General features: G+C 32.2%; 1 long non-coding RNA gene across 1 annotated transcript in view; it reads right to left on the bottom strand.

Moving 5' to 3' along the window:
• Window positions 1-444: 444 nt before the first annotated feature.
• The window catches only part of LOC135842257 (uncharacterized), a 41,332-nt gene continuing 30,551 nt past the window's right edge, over window positions 445-11,225 (bottom strand). The window contains exon 2 of the long non-coding RNA XR_010558099.1: window positions 445-643. This is a non-coding gene — a long non-coding RNA (uncharacterized LOC135842257). The remainder of the gene's footprint in view (window positions 644-11,225) is intronic.

The raw sequence follows: 11,225 nt of genomic DNA, 5'->3' as shown, positions 1-11,225 counted from the left end.
AATCTTTTCTTCTGTGTAAACAAGAAAAAATTTACGCGACTTAAAAAACGTGGCAAGTATTAATTTGAATAAACACGATTTTTTTGTTTTAAAGGAGAATTTACAACATTAAACTAAACACTTTCGTCCATTTTCTTTTGATTCAAGTCTATTAGATGAATAAAGCTGGCTCCCAAAATTAATTCAGTAACGTACGTAATTAAGTACAATAATCAAGTACCTATCTTCAAAAAAGTGATTTCAGAAAAAATTTTAATTTGCATACGTTTTTGTAGACATTACATTTACACTTGACTTTTATAATAATTTTTTGCCATTTTATGTAAAAATAGTAGGTACTGACGCTCTTGTTTTATTTTTTTTTTCACGTCTTGATTAATAATATAGGTGTGTACTTGGGAATTGGATGTAAGTAGGTATATAAAATAATACGTAGGTACTTACTTATGCACTTGGAAACGCAACTGCTCAGTTCTTTTCGTTTGTCAAACGATACAGCAATGAAAAATTCTTCAATAATCGGTTTTTACGACTCCTCGATAAAATTTTGAATTCTAAAAAACACCATTTTTACTCGGGGGTCAATCTTCTCAGTACTCAAGATCCAATGTCTCGTTTTATGGTTTGTCAACAACTATTATACCTACACACAAAAAAATAATAAAATAAAATCAGATGAAATGGTAACACGTCTGGTTAAATTACGTAGTACCTATATAAGAGAAAAACTGTAGTAAAACTTGAAAAAATGGAAGCATTGAGTGTTGTTTTTTTCGAAACGGGAAGAAAAATAGAAAAATAGTACCTACCTATATTAAAAAAAAATAGGAATAAAATTGGTACTCAAATTAGAATGAACGAAGATGATCTCATTCATTGACATTTATTGTACCTATCTAGTAGTAAGAGAGGCAACGAGATTGAAGGAGTGATCAAAAATAGGTGTATTATGTAAAATGCATGTTTATGAGCAAGAAAATTGAAGAAATTGAAGAAAAAAATTAGGAATTTTGAATTGAAAACGGTCTTTGTAGAGCTACTTTAACTAAAAAATGTTATACTTTGAAGTTCATTCGTCTTTTACGAAAAAAATAATCATTGAACAAACTTTCATGAAGATGGCACTAGGTATACCTACTCGATGAATACATTTATTCATCAAAATCGCCGGTATAAAATCCTTCCGAAGTGTTTTATCTCGTTCAAAGAAATTATCAGAATTGCAGATACCTAACTACCTACCGTATTTGGCGTATTTTTTAATTTTTTCTTCAAGTATTAAAAAATGAAAATTATTTTCAAAAAAATGCAGCATTTGTTCAATATTAGATTATAATTTTGAGAATGATTTATTTTTGCCAAACATCAACATTTCTACTTATTTCGAAATCCAAGGCACACAAAATTTCCTCAACATGAGAAGTTGAAATTGAAATTGAAAACTAAAACGTTGAATTAAGTTGCTCCTACGTTAACATATTGTATCGTAATAGAAAGAAAAAAAATCAGGACTTCGTATGTATGTATGTACTTCGCAGAATGGATGTTTCATCCAAGACCAAAAACACAGAATTGGACAGAGTCAGAACTAAATTTTTAAAGTGCTGTAGGTAATAGGTATCTCCAGATCAACAATCCTACACATATGAAACCTCACGTTATTTACACATAGGTATAGACCTACGAATAGCTCTGGTTCTGGAATCGCAGTTATTCTCCAACCTCCAGCGTGTTAGTGATTCACCAAGAGTGGATACCCGTTTAGAATGGCATTGTAGGTGAAGAAATGAATCAAGAGGTGAGCGAGGAGAATCAAAGAAGCTTTGTCTCGCATTATGCGTCCGTTATACACGCCGACAGTAAAGTACCTATGTAGTAGGTATAGAAAAGTACTCGCGCGCGCTATATCATCACATTACGATTACTATTACGAGTATACAGCAGAACATCGTACTTAATAAAGTTCATGCCGCGTTGAGATCTTAAAAATGTGATATCTAAGCAATTTTTTCCTCCGCGTACGCGAATAGTGGTCCTCTATGCATGACCAATAGTCGCGAAAATTTGTCGTTTGTTTTCAAAGTCAAAAGTGTAAGTGGTGCCTAATCTAAAATTCACCCTAAGAAGGGATAGTTCGCCTAGGTATTCGTACACTATCTTCTCTTTTCGCGGGTAAATACGCAATACTGTCGATGTGATTTGGTGGAGGTGCGAGTCATGAAGTAGACATACCTTACAGTACCTATATCGCCTTGAATCAAGTTTCGTAACCGTTCAACTACACCGATTAATTACCGATTCTTCGACTTAGATATCAGGTACGTTTAACGGTTATGTTATTTATTGATTGACAGTTGATATGAATTTCAAATTATACCCGTCTCGTAACCGTCAATAAACTGGTTTCACGAAGAAACCTATCCGCATGTACCGACAAAATATAACAATGATCCTGCAAACTGCAATAGACAAATTACGCCAACCTCGATTAATCGATTTTCAAATTTTGTTTGCATTGGATTTAAAGTGGATTTGGATTTTACTCGTAATACTTTTACATTTTACAAAACCATACCTACGTATTTGGGTCTGAAGTATTTTCTATTTCTTCGAGTAAAATCATTTACTTATAAAGCTTATTTTTCTCCTTTTACATCTCGTGAAAGACCCTTTCTTTGGGTGTAAGATTTTTACACTTAGGTATTATAAACGTATTAAGGGTGCAAGGGTTTGAAGGGTATCCAAAAAAAAATCAGTCACGAAGGAGCACTTACTGAGAAATTTAATTGGAAAGGGGATACTTTAAGTTGCCCTGTAAACAGTGCCACGTGAATTTTTTTTGCTTCGTAATTTTTTGGGACATCCGACATCCAGTTTGCAAAAAGGAAGCAAAATTACGATCAAGATAAAAAAATTTCAAATACATAATATGTAGGGTACTTATAATTTTTTTTAAATATTGTAGATTTGTAGCTCACCAACGACATATTGCAAACTTGAAGTGGAATCAAATACCCTCAATAATAAACAATAATATAGGGTAGGTAGGTGTCCAACAAAATCTGCGAATCAAAGCGCAGCACTTTTGTGAAACCTTTTTGAAATTTTTTGAGCTCAGCGATTCTAAGATTTCTATACTTACCTTTCAAAAAATTCACTTTTAAGATCAAAAGTATTTTCAAAATCCCACCCGGCCCCCTTTCACTAACGGCCCTTTTTATTCAGACGTAACTGATTCAGCAAATTCAACTTTTTTGCAGCCTTCTCAGCCCCAAATCTAAATGTTTTGCATGTAACCTTACGTAAACAATTCAATTGGAGAGCTAATGAATTTTCAAACGACTTTTCAATGAAAACTGTGGGGCTTTTGAGCTGTATGATAATGTTACACATATTTTCCGCAAAAACGAAAATAAGTATTTATTCATTTTCATCGAGCAAGACGATAGAAATGATTATGTCAACTGTTACGAAAAAACCTTTGCTGGGAAAAAATGCCTTCAATTTTATACCGCGAAAGCCTGGCGCGATGAATTAATAGCGAATAATTTCACGTTTGATCTATTCAATATGTACGCCTTGTTATTTTTCTGCTTCATAAATTCTCACAAATTACTTGTCAAGGGAGGAGAAGCGCGAGGGTGGTAAAAATCAAACCGTTTCACTATGTTTTTTTCTTCTCAAAGGTTGGGTACACATTAAAACATTTCGTTTGAGAAAAAAAATAAATCCTTTTCGAGTATAATAGTCTGGATCGTGAGAACGACTTCACAAATGTAACTTCCCACTCGTTTATGCTTTAGGTATGAATGAAGATGAACATTTTAATCTTTTAACACAATACCTAGCGAGGTAGATCCGAATCAACCTTTTGTGACGTCGCACAGTATGTAGTATTTTTTAAAGAGTGAAATTGAAAATTCACAGATATTAATTTTTCACAAGACGATATTCCTTCGCGTACCTCTACCTACCTATGTACGAAAATGTTTCAATATAGGTACATCGTACATACAAGCAGCGTAGGAGTATTGAAGTAAATAGATACTTGATTTGGTATCTTATTTCTAAATACCACAAAAGGTTCCGTCGACATAATCACTCGCAAGGATTCGATGATTAAAATTTCATAAAAATTGCAAAATAAATCCCAGCAGATGAAGAAGACGTTTAAATTTCACCTAATACCTCATTCAATTCTTAAAATTCAAACCAAATAATCCCCAAACGATGAAATAATTTCTACGTAGGTGGCTACTTGACTGGGTGCCGTTTTATGTGAAGATATATAAAATGCTACAATATTAATTAGGTAGGTACTAGGTACCTCATTTTATCTCGGCTAATAGGTGGTCGGGTAGGTATCAGGTGTTTTTACAAAAACGTATGAATATTTATGTAATGTGTACTTGTACTCGCTAAAACACTAATTCATCTTTTTGTGACATTTTTTAGTAAGAATAATCGCTACTTTTTTTTTTTACTTTATTCCGTCTTTTGGCCGGCGGTGTTACTGACCTTGCTCTATATTGGATCAATATACGCGCTGGGTATGATTTAATATACCTACATATTATGTACATACATACCGAAAACATAAAACCTAGGATTGTAAATTTACGTTAACCCCCAAAATTGTATAGGTATAAAACCAGTTCCCTGGAATGATAAGTATTCATTTATTATATCAATGGACGTTTTTTATTTTAAAATAAATACTGGAAGTTTATAAATAAAACTCTCTCATAAAAGGTGCTATACCTTCGGCATCGTTGGTCACATCCAATAATAAATTTATACACATTATAAGTCAATAACTTGCTTGAGAAACGAAAACAGGTTCCGACCACCCGCACAGAGTTCATCTTATTATGCTAAAGTATTATTTGCTGTAGGTACCTAGATAACTTCATGGAGCTATGTATCAAATACCTTAAATTATTTGCGCGGTTTTCATTTTTTTTTTAAAATGGGAGTCATTTTATTGTCAGATTCCATTCCTTCACTTGTTACGAGACGTAATTACGGGTGGAGAGAGAGGATACAGTTCGCTTCTTTTTAAAGTTGTAAAATTGATTTTGGTTTTCAAGTTGAAAAAACTGAATAATTTTTGATTGATTTTTTTAGGAAAATAGAAAGGTTTTTATTTTATAGAGGATGCTTCAAAAAATGTATACCTACCATTAGTTGTAAAACTGAGCCCAACGAACATAAATTATAAAACAAACATACCTACATTTTTTCACTTTTTTGAACTTTCAATAATTTGCCTTTAGTTCGATCCAGGTAATTACACAAGATACATATCCACCTAACTCGCATTAAGCAATTGAACAATATTGTGCTCAATACCTTTTCATATTTGTATTTCTCATAGCTATGGAAATGTCATCGAAAAATATGATGATCTTATCGATTTATGGTTTAAATGAATGTAGGTATTCTATCAATGAACTTACGGAAAAATATACTTTCGCTTCGATCATTAACGAGGTATTATCTAATAAAAGTGGAAAAAATGAACAACGTAATCATTGTAGAATGTGCAAGAGCATACATTTGATAGATAAATACGCTGCAATAATTATAAGCATGTTTTCTATGCATCAAGTCTTTGATTTGTTGATTTCTCGATACTTTGTACCTACGAGTGTAGATATGTATCTAGATGCAATTTCAGAGAAATTTAAAACTTTCGATTTTTCGAGCCGCGATGAGTGCATTTTTTCAAATTAATAAAACTTCAGGTATACTTTGAGAAAAATGAGTTGAAGAAATCGAAATTTTTCAATTTTTCTGAAATTAAAATATACGATGCTCCTATTTTGAGTTTACATTTAATTTTGGTTCGGTAAGTAATCCGAAAGAGCGATCAGAGATTCTCAAAACAACACGATTCGCATGGAAAAAATTGACTAATGCGGGTGGTGTAGTTATTGGTCTATTATGTTATGACTCATGACCTATTGCGAGAAAATGAATTTCAACTAAAACTGACCGCTTTGAGCGGAAAAAATCGCAAAAATTAGTTTTTCGCATTTTTGAAGATTTTTTACCAGCTAGGGTAGCCCTTATTTTTCTAGTTGATGGGAAGAAAAATTTTACATTTTTAAAACCGTTCTGCTTTGGTGCCAGTGTTAAATGGTTCTGAAGTCTCCAGCACATTCTCGGGAATTCTTGTTCACCAAAAGAATTCCGAAGAAATTACCCAAAATGCACTCCAATTTGTAAGAGCGTAAACTGTACATGTCGAGGAAATGGAGGCCTGTTTTCCGTAACATTTTTCCAAGGTCGATTTCAGCAAATTCAGCAGTAAGTATATTTTTCCAGAAATGTGCTGGAGGTTCTAGAATGGCTTGAAATTCAAAATGCACACAAGTGACGTATTAACCAAGCTATAGGCTCTGGTGACTTGACCATTGTACTTTATCTCATGTACGAGTAGCAACAGAATCAAGATGACTTGGGTGGTAGAAGTAGGTACTTGAAAAAATAATCCAACCACGGTTCACTCTTCGGAACCGATAAAGGTAATAACTTTTTCGCGTTATTACATTTTTGCGGTATTTTCGCGTTTTCTAAGCTCATTAATGCTAAAGCGTTCAAACTGTTGTAATAATAGCTGGCAAAGTAACTCAACTATAATAAATGTCTTTCGGTAGTTTCGAAAGCTTTTACTGTACTATACATAGTTTGAAAAATGCCACCTGCAGCTTACGCCTTTATGACCTCCTACTATACTTACAACTTCTTTAATGGAGACAACATCGATTTTGATTACATGGATTTCTAATTTATCAGCATTTAGAATGTATTATATCGTACTCGAGTGCTATGATTTTCAACTTCGACGCTGTATAAGTATAACCCCTGCGAGATATTCTCATCATTAAACCTACCAAATACCTATCACATTTTGCTACACGTGCTTATCCACAAGGAGATGTAAAACATATTCACAAATTCATTTGTAAGTACAGATGCCTGCTCAAGCCTAGATTAAATCACGCGAATGATATATATGAGTAAATAAAAATAGACTCGAAATCACAAGGTTGAAAAATGAAATATCATTTTTCTTAAGACACAATTTTAAAATATTGATAGGTAGGTACTTTTATTACAATTTTTTTGGCAATTTTGGCTATCATAACTAGGTATATCTATACTTTTTTCATATTTTTGTATCATTTCTGATTTATTTTGAACTCATCTTAAAGAAAGTACAAGATGATCATGATCATGTGTACATATTTCAAGATCTTCACTACGATGTACCTATCTAAAATCCAAACTTTTAAACATAAATATGAAAAAAATCCCTTCACCCTTAATTTGAAGTCTGATGATAGCAAACACTCATAATTTTAGCACTACTTTCAATTATTGTAGGTACGACCTTATCTATCATGCATGCAGATGGGTAATGTACATATTATATAGAAAGCAAACAGCAAAAAACATCTTGCGCAGTTCGCAAGATCAACCGACTTTGCTCTAAATATACACCAGTAATTTACCAACATTTATCTCAGTAATTTACCAGACATTACTTAAAAATTTACCAATTTTTCAAAATGCGCGGAAGTACCCAAATTTACCGATTTAATGAATACGAAAAGTCGAAAACATCGATAAAATAAAATAGTCAATCATAAGTAGCCATCATATTACACTTTTATGAAATTGATTTTCAAATAAAAATTAGCGTACTCATGAAGACGTAACCGTCATATTACAAGTGGAATAATATATCAGGAAAATTGTTGACAAAAAACAAAATTATTACCAAAATTTACCAATTTACCAAAATTTACCAATTTACCAAAATTTACCAATTTACCAAAATTTACCAATTTACCGAAATTTACCTATTTCCCGAAATTTACCAATTTACCAATTTACCAAAATTTACCGATTTACCAAAATTTACTGATTTACCAAAATTTACCAATTTACCAAAATTTACCTATTTACCAAAATTTACCTATTTACCAAAATTTACCAATTTACTTAAATTTACCGATTTACCAAAATTAGAGGTTTTTAATGGCTTAATTTTTATCCAGAATTGAAATTTAGCTATTTACTGAAATTTACCAATTTACCAACATTTACCAATTTACCAAAATTCACCAATTTACCAAAATTTACCAATTTACCAAAATTTATCAATTTACCAAAATTTACCAATTTACCAAAATTTACCGATTTACCAAAATTTACCGATTTACCAAAATTTACCAATTCACTAAAATTTACGAATTTATCAAAATTTATCAATTTACCAAAATTTACCATTTTACCAAAAGTTACCAATTTACCAAAATTTACCAATTTACTAAAATTTACCAATTTACTAAAATTTACCAATTTACCAAAATTTACCGATTTACCAAAATTTACCGATTTACCAAAATTTACCGATTTACCAAAATTTACGAATTTACCAAAATTTACGAATTTACCCAAATTTATTAATTTACCAAAATTTACGACTTTACCAAAATTTACGAATTTACCAAAAATTACCCCAGCAATTTACTAACATTTACCTCAGTAATTTACCAGACATTACCCACTAATTTACCAATTTTCCATTTTACCAAAAATTACCCCAGCAATTTACCAACATTCACCTCAGTAATTTACGAGACATTTCCTCACTAATTTACCAATTTTTTACCGAATTTTAATTACCCCAGTAATTTACTGTCAAAGGTTTTTACCAATTTACCAAAAATTACCCAAGCAATTTACCAAAATTTTCGACCAACTTTAATTACAAGTAATTCACCAAAAATAACTAATCATTTTATTTACTAAAAATTACTATTAATTAACAAAAAAAAAAAAAATTATCAAAATTTACTGGCTATTTACCAAAAACTTAATGGTTTTTGTTAAAACAAAAATTACACTAGAAATTTTTGAAAAATTTTGATTTTTTATGGCAAAAAAATTTTGGACGGATAAAATTAACAAAAAAATTAACAAAAAAATCAACAAAAAATTTTCTCCTCTTGACTCGCGCGGGATTCGAACACCCGACCTTCGGCGTACCAATCTGCAACTTACACACCCTAACCACCCCATCTGTTTGTTGGAGGTGAGTCGTTTGCGAGATATAAGGGTTTACACAAATTTCTGCTTATCCATAACGTTGAAACACACTCAAACGTTCATATCTCGTAAACGGCTGAACCGATTTCGACCAAATTAAAAATTTCTCTAGTTCAGTATCAAAGCAATATTTTGCCATCATCAGTTTCGACTTAAAGTTCGGAGCTTTTGAGTTCAGCGTGACACAAATTTATACATAAATTGATATATAAATAAATATATAAATATTCTAGGGGGTAAACTCGTAACTTTTTTATAGATTAACCAGCAAACTCATAACGTTTTGGCAAACTCGTAACCTTTTTAGGACGTGACTTTTCGATGAGGTGCCATATGAATCTAGAAGGTGTGGGGAGTCTACTGGCAAAGTTTGAGCAGGGACGTGAGATTGCTGTTTATACACTTTCTCTTTTGACTCAATTTTCAAATGAGTGCATAGCCTAATTATTATGTACTAGGACATAAGGAAAAGGTGTTTATTGCCAAGAATGCCAATAATCATTTTTTAAGTTCTGTTTGGTGATTCTGGTGGTTGAAGGTCTCCTCTTTCACGTCGCGTGGTCAAAAATCGACTAAAATGAATTTTTGACTGCTCAATTTCAATTTAGAGCTGATTATACAGGTCCGAATTTTCGTGTTTTTCAACATTAACATTGATTTTACGAGGAAAGTATGCATCCTATGAAAAAAATGCAATGAAGGAAATTGTAGAGCATAAAATTTCCTTTCTGCTCAGAGCTGGTTATTTTTTTGTAGGATGCTTTGTTAAAAAGCTATTTGCGAAAAACAGAGATGTATGGGACTTTTAAAAAAAAAGCTTTTCTAAAAAATTGATGTTTCGGCAATGAGATACCTCTCCACAGGTCACCCAAAAATCAAGTTAACGAATATAACGCGGCCTAACATCGAGTACTATCAGGCCTATGGGGTGACGCGTCGAGCGCATGCACAGCAACGAAGTTATAGGTGGGACGTGAGTTTGTATTTTATACAAAACGTTATGAGTTTACCTGTATGCGGCTATATATAAATAAATATATATGTTGTGTACCAAGTCCGAAATTGTACAATTCGGGGTTGGTACAGCCAATTTTGTACCATCTCCGAAGTGTCCGGACCAAGCGTGAATATTACTTTTTCATCGGACTTGGTTTGTACCATGCCCGGAGGGTCCGGACAAAGTGTTCGACTTGGTACAATTGTGTTGTGCAAAGTCCGAAATATAGTTTTATAGTGAATGAATTCGAATTTTACACCCCTTTATACCACACATATTGAACCAAATAAAAGGAAATTTAAAGATGACTCTAAAATACACCACCAGCAAAATTTTCAGGTGCTGAAATTCATTTGTTGATTTTTGGGGATTTTTTCAAGATTCAAATATTGCTATGCTCACTTCTCAAGAAAAAAAATAAAGGGCCGTATTTACGCGCAGGCAAATTAAAATTTAGCATAAACTCGGGTTAGCCATCGATCTTTATGACCTTTTTGATCGATTTTTTCAAAACCATTTTGTACACTTCAAATCCAAAATTTTTTTAATTTTTTAAAAAATTAATGGAGAAATCAGCTATTAACTCAGAAAAATGGTACAAACCAAATTTCAGTCTTTCACAACAATTTGGTAAAATTTTGACTTTGAAAAATCTATTAAAAAAATGAATTTGGAATCTAAAGTTTTAGTGCATAGTTTTCAAATGAGTTAGGTACGAGAATTTCACGACTCGAGAAGTTGGAAATAGAGAGTAAAAACCATATTTCAGCATTTTAGTTGGTACCTCAATCTGATCTTTTTATTTTTTTTCTTGAGACGTGAGTGTAGCAATATTTGAATCTTTAAAAATTCCCCCAAAAATCAGCAAAAATGAATTTCAGCACCTGAAAATTTTGCTGGTGGTGTATTTTAGAGTCATCTTTAAATTTCCTTTTATTTGGTTCAATATGTGTGGTATAAAGGGGTGTAAAATTCGAATTCATTCACTATAAAACTATATTTCGGACTTTGCACAACACAATTGTACCAAGTCGAACACTTTGTCCGGACCCTCCGGGCATGGTACAAACCAAGTCCGATGAAAAAGTAGTATTCACGCTTGGTC

Source organism: Planococcus citri, chromosome 1, assembly GCF_950023065.1.
Source record: "Planococcus citri chromosome 1, ihPlaCitr1.1, whole genome shotgun sequence".
Lineage (NCBI taxonomy): Eukaryota > Metazoa > Arthropoda > Insecta > Hemiptera > Pseudococcidae > Planococcus > Planococcus citri.
Note: the sequence above shows the minus strand (reverse complement) of the source record. Positions and strands in the feature narration are given on the sequence as shown.